Raw genomic sequence first — 6,475 nt, 5'->3', positions numbered from 1 at the left:
AAAAAAACATTGTCAAATTCTAAATAAACAGTCACACCGGACGCGCAGCTCAGCGCCGCGCCGCGCCACGTCTAGGACAACTCTCACCTGAAAATCATCAGCAATTTTCTGATTTCTGTAAATAAATATAAAACGAAATGTATTTTGCAACACAGGGTGAAGTCCGTATATACATTAACTACGATTTGAAACACATAAATGTAAATTTAATATAAAACCATGTAAATGGCGCTCTGTGGCGCGGCAAGATTTTGAACACGGTCCTGACTTTGCTGGGCGCCGCCGGTGTGCGTACTCTCATAGAGAATAGGCTTGTTTGAGATGAGCAAAATCTGCGCAGAATCGATCACCGGTGATCACCGCGAGATGCATGCCGGTTAGAAATGTGTCCGAGTGCGGTCCGCCTTGCTCTGATGTCATGCTGACTTATGTCAAAAATCTCTCGCGAGCGCAAGGCGCACGTGTCGGATTCTGCAGTCGAGCGCAGTTGTTCTTCACCGACTGCGCTGATAATAAAGCATGATGGGAAACGACTTGCTGACGACACAGCTTAATGCTCATTGGTTTAAACAACTGTGATGTATTGTTGTCTTTTAAAATGTTTGATTTTAAAACTCTAATATCATGTTTTATGTGTATAGCCTATGTTATGTGTGAATATTCCCAAACTATCTGACAGTGCGATCTCTTTGGGTTATGCAATTTAATTTTTTATAAAAAAAATAAAAAAATAAAAACACATATGTCTGTATTAAAGAAAAAAATATTGAAAAACATGTATTTGGAATGGAATTAAATAACAAGTACTTTGGGTGTCTTGTTCATTTTATTTATTTTCATATAGAAGCAACAGAACTTAAATTCCATCCAGTTTATTGGCAACACGAGCGTGAATCCCGTGAATCCCGCGATATCCATCTTTGATCTCACAGGTGTCAGATCCACTGCGTGAAGAGAGAACTGTCCGGCTTGCCTGCTCTTTTTTCACTCCTCCTCTCACTGCAGCCGCCTACTCTCGTCTACATTTCAGGCGAGGCAAGGCGCATCTCAAACAAGCCTATTGTGTTCGAATTTAAAAGACGTGGCGCTGCGTGGCGCGTCCGGTGTGCGACCCCCTTTAGAGTTTGAGATACTTCCCTACCCACTTGAACTTGAATTGTTCTGTCAAATAAAAAACTTAAAACCCAATTAAACATTCTTCCTTCTGCAATTCTCTTCATTTTAATAAGTAATTATTAAATAATTAATTGCCATAACATGTCATATGCCTTTTCCATATAAAAGTAAACTGCCACTAATCCCTCTTTGACTGCTATAGCTTTCTTTACATCTGTTTCCAGCTTTACTAATGTAGGCTATCTAATGTTGATCGGCCTTTCTTAAAACCACATTGATTAGGTGCCAACGCTCCCTTATTCTCAAATACATAAATTAGCCTATTTACAATTATTTTTTCCATCAGCTTACATAAATTTGATGTAAGCGCCTTGAATTCCCTGCTATTGATGCATCTTTCCCTGGTTGGAATTATTATTGCATGTTTCCATGACCTTGGCATTCTTCCTTCTACACTGTAAACCCTAATAAGTTCACAGAACTCAAAAATTATTTTGTAACAGATTACACAAAAATATTTTAGTGATGTTTTTAAAAGTTTTAAGTTTACATAAAATAAAAATTACATTTCCAGTTGCCTTAAATTATCTCAATGTTACCTTATAAATATTGATATTCCTCAACTTATAATTAGGGAGTAATTCACTCAAAATTTTCAATATTTTTCAACTCATATAATGTGGGAAATACACTCAAAATTTTCAACAATTTTCAACTCATAATGTGGGACATGCACCTTAAAATTAATTCTAAACTGAAATACTGATGTCGGCCCACTACACAATTATAATCAGCTAATAATGTTAGAAAACATGAAAGTGACACCACAGTGACAATTTAACAACTTTTTTTTATTTAACAAAATGCACTTTTTAAAAGGCACGAATCAAAGGAGCTCAGTCAAAAAGTGCTAGTGATAAATTAAAACAAAAGGAAAAGGAAATGAATCCATAAAAACAAAATGTGTTTTAAAGTACATTAAGTGTTAATAGTTACATATTCTGATAGTGGTCATTGCTACAGAGGGTAGATTCAGTATTTTGGGTCTCCATCTCACATTATTCAGTAAACATTATGATTAAAACTCACAAAGGATTCATGATAAAATTCAATAAGATTCTAAGTATAATCCATCCTCAACAGCAATGACAACTATTAGAATGTGGAGCCATTTAACACTGTTTAAAAACATTTTGGCACTTACTGTACCTTGAAGGCTGCAACTCACTTTTTTAAAATAAAACATTTAAATAAAGTACTGGTTTCTACTGTGCCGTACTTCACTGGCAACATCAAGTTAGTGCATCAAGGTAGGTATTAGGCAACAGAACATTAAAAATGTATAGTGCATGAATTGAACAGTCGTTTCCCACAACGTGGGCTGGGCAATACATCAATGTTGTGATATTTATCTATTAACAATCAATGTATTAAATCTGAGGTAGAAGAGGCAAACAGTGTCACATCTTAAATCTGAGGTAGAAGAGGCAAATGATTACATTTGTAAAGAGGGGGGAAAAAACAAAAACTTCCTCAATACTCAACAGTGATTCACTCATTGAACAAATCATTCTTCAGCGACAGTAGACGCCCTTTCAGTGGTTTGTTGTCCTCAAGACACATCACAACTTTTTGGATAAATGTGAATGTAAGCTCGAGGTTCTTTGGGTACTGTAGGTCTAGTGCATAGATGTACCCAAAGAGCAGGAGAAATGAGTCAGCCAGATTTGTGGGACCACTCACAAATATTTCATCCTCCACGACAATACAGATGCTCTCAGGGCTGAAGAGGGCCGCATCAGTAGTGTCACCCGTGAAAACTGTCAGGAGAGCCACCGGAGTGTCAGTGAGGTCTGGACCATCTGCTGACTATAAAACACAAATAATACAAGAATGAGTTCAGCCCCTCAAGGATACAAATCATGCTAAAGATGTCTAAACATTACTGTCACTTAGCACTTAGACTGCAACTAAGCCATATGTTTAAACTATTTTCTTTACATATGCTTATATCTTATGTTAGTTTCACACCTATCTGTTAGCATACTTTGTGTTTAGTGGAATGCTTTATACTTACCTTTTCATTTATGTAAAGTTATCTACATGTCAGTTTACAGAATAACAACTCAAGTAAACTTCATCAACAGGTCCTGGGGGGTATTCCAGAAAGGAGGTTCAACAAACTCTGAGCCTAACCCTGAACTCTGAGTTGACTTACCCTGTGAAGTGAAACTCTTGAGTTTTCAGTTCCAGAACAGCTGATCTGAGTTAGGTAAGTCGACTCTGAGTATGTTAACTCTGAGTTGAGCTCGTGCCTGACGACTAGTAAAAAGCCATCCTCAATGGAGCTGTGATTCACCATGGCAACAGGGGAGAAAACAGGAAGCAGACATTTTATGCCACGTCCGACAGAGGCAGAGGAGCTGGTCCTGGGTTAGTGTTAGGGTTTCCCTCTGGAATGGATAACTCAGAGTTTCCCTCATCTCAGAATTCACTCTGAGTTTTCACATAACCTGCTTTCTGGAATACCCCACTGGTTCTCCTAGAGTTCTTTGAGTGATGTCATATGTTTAAGCTGATTGAATAGCTAGGCAAAGGGATTGATAGTGAGGCCAGTACACTTACATTACAGGTCCTGAAGAACTTGAAGGCATCTTCACGAAGGTACACAGGAAGTGCACGAAGGACGAGGGCCCGTCTCATATTTACATCACGTTGTTCCTAGATGGACCAAAAAAAATATCCATTACAATAGTAATTACACAAATGCAGAGCAAACACTTTAAAAAAAAAATCAAAGTGTTAAATAGCTCCATATTCTGATGGTGGTATTTGCTATAGATGGTAGATTCAGTATTTTGGGTCACCATTTCTTCAGTAAAACATTTTTCAAATTAATAACTTTCTATTGTAAATACTTTAATAACTCACAAAGGAAAAAACTTAAAATTGTAAATCAAATTTTACGAAAACAGTAGTTATTTGGACTTCTTCAAATTGAAGGTTCCTTTTTCTGATAGAATACATCTTGTCAAGACGTCTATCTCTGATGAGGTGACAATGTTGTGTTCATGGCATAAGCACTTAACCTCGGGGCACAGTCGAGGCAATTCACACTATGGCTTCTTACAGTTCTCTGCAAATATATGTTAATAATCTGTTTCTGAATCATGCCAAGTTAAAAATTCACCTGAAGGTCATAAATCCTCATGAGCTTGGCTCCTCTGCTATCTTGCCAGTCTTGGTGGCCTTGTCTCTGAACAAGGTGATGAGTTTAGGCGTGTGTCTGTCCAGCTCCTTGTAGAATTGAATGCGCAGGTTAACGTTAATTCGGTGGAACTCTGCAAAAATTATTGTTATTATTATTTTTTAAGTTAAAATGTGTGTAAAATTTTGAATGAGCGGGGGAATGAGTATGCCAACCAGTCGACAACACATCAGTAATTTGATTAAGTCTGTTCTGCTGCAAAAAACCTAAACATTGTGAATAAATCAGGGCTAAAATATATATATATTTTTTTTTCAAATTAGTACACAATTTTACAAAACTCACCTATTGGCATCTGTCTGATGGTGAAACGCTGACTCTCTGTAGCACTCTTTGTGGTCCGATATCTGTACACAACATACGCACAAAGATGATTTTAAAAATAATACATAATGATAAATGAAATTTAAAAAAGTGAATATACAGATAAAAAAAGTTTCCAAATCTGGCACAATAAGATCTGCTATTTCTGTTGTTGTCGTTTTTGTTTTTAACAAAGTATTAATAAAGGGTTCAAGTGATCAACTGTGGATCCCACAGTTGAGATAAAAACATTTAGAGAAATAGCAAAAGAACTGTGGAAACACATAAAATAAAACCAATTGTTATTAACACTATTTCATAATACATCCTACCTGAACTGTTAAAAGGATTTCGAGATGATCTCACAACCACACACTTGAGCCTACGAAGAAATACAAACACAGGCCTGATTAGCATCATAACACACTCACATTATGTTGTTTAGCATTGTTCGTTTCACGCTAGCACACACATACACACAGCTCGACAACGTAAAATATTGACTGTGTAACGCGGACACTTATTGAAATAAGTATAACGTTACTCAAAGTACGCACATGCATTAACGGCGAACAGCGAAAACAACCACCGGCAGAAACTGGGAAGCAGGGATAACGTTATGCTTTCGGCCTCCGCGCCAGAGAGTTCAAACTCATGGACCTTCCTCCACCATCAATGTCCCGGGCAAACATGCATTATAGGAAATGTAGTTCATCCAGGAAACCGCTGATAACGTTAACGTTAACTTACACTGTTGTAAGATGAAGTAAGGTAACTTAACGTTAACGTATTTGTCACATTCAACAACTTCTAAAATTATAATTACTTGGATTTGTAAACTATTTACAACACATATTCACATATTTTTAGAACCGTTTATATATATATAAAATATAAAAAAAACTTTAGAGTTACTTATCAAATCAGGGCTGATGATAAGACGGCGCTTCAGAAAACGAGGGCAATAAGACTAATGAAAATAACTGAGGTGGTGGTGGTTTGAAGCGGGGGGATAAAAGTGCGCATTCCAAACAAATAAAAACAAATTAAACTGTGATCCACATCCACATCGGCTGGCCAAAACTTCCCCGCATCAAGGCAAATTCAAGATGGCTGACTCAGCTTTCCTGAGGGAGAGATAAGACCCACCCACCAGAACGTCATGACGTCGATAACGTCATGACACTACTGTATGGTTCCTAAACTTTTTGAGCGTTCCACACAAATTAGCTATAAAATATTGAGCCCTATTCAATTAAAGTGGCATAAATCTCAACAGAGCTCAACACTTTATAGTTTGGTCAACTGCACAACGACATTTGACTGTTATGACCTTAATAGTTATGAGCTAGTACAACTGTTTGGGATTACAGTGTACCCATATTTTATATCCAATACTACTTTAAGAATTCTGTCATTTGCATATTTGAGCATAATATAACAAATTCCATCTTGTCCAGGTGCTGTTCGTTTTATCCTGTGTAATACCCTTTTAAGTTCCCATATTTCAAAGTCAGCATCTAATGCTCCTTTTTCCATCAGGTCCTTTAATATATATGTCTTGATGTTGATTAAAAATTTCCTGTCTTTTCATTCTATAATTCTCATTGAGATTTTCTTTACTATGTGCTTTCTGAAAGGTTTTAACTAATAATTCTGCCTTGTCCTTTTCTGTAATAGCTGTCCTTCTTTCTCCTGAGATTACTGGCATATTTCTGGTTTTATATATTCCAATCATCTTCTTTAAACAAATTCCATACCTCTCCTAATTCAGTTTCCTTCCCTATG

At 36.8% G+C, this 6,475-nt stretch overlaps 1 long non-coding RNA gene across 1 annotated transcript; it reads right to left on the bottom strand.

Annotated features, from left to right (window-relative positions):
- Positions 1 to 2,021: 2,021 nt before the first annotated feature.
- LOC311294298 lies at positions 2,022 to 4,733 on the bottom strand. Its single transcript, XR_014628037.1, has 4 exons — positions 4,670 to 4,733; positions 4,307 to 4,457; positions 3,742 to 3,837; positions 2,022 to 2,985 (listed from the first exon to the last, which is right to left on the bottom strand). It is a non-coding gene; the product is annotated as an uncharacterized lncRNA (long non-coding RNA).
- Positions 4,734 to 6,475: the final 1,742 nt, after the last annotated feature.

This window comes from Rutilus rutilus (assembly GCF_951802725.1).
Source record: "Rutilus rutilus genome assembly, chromosome: 7".
Taxonomy (NCBI): Eukaryota; Metazoa; Chordata; class Actinopteri; order Cypriniformes; family Leuciscidae; genus Rutilus; species Rutilus rutilus.
This window is presented reverse-complemented; position numbering and strand designations above follow the sequence as displayed.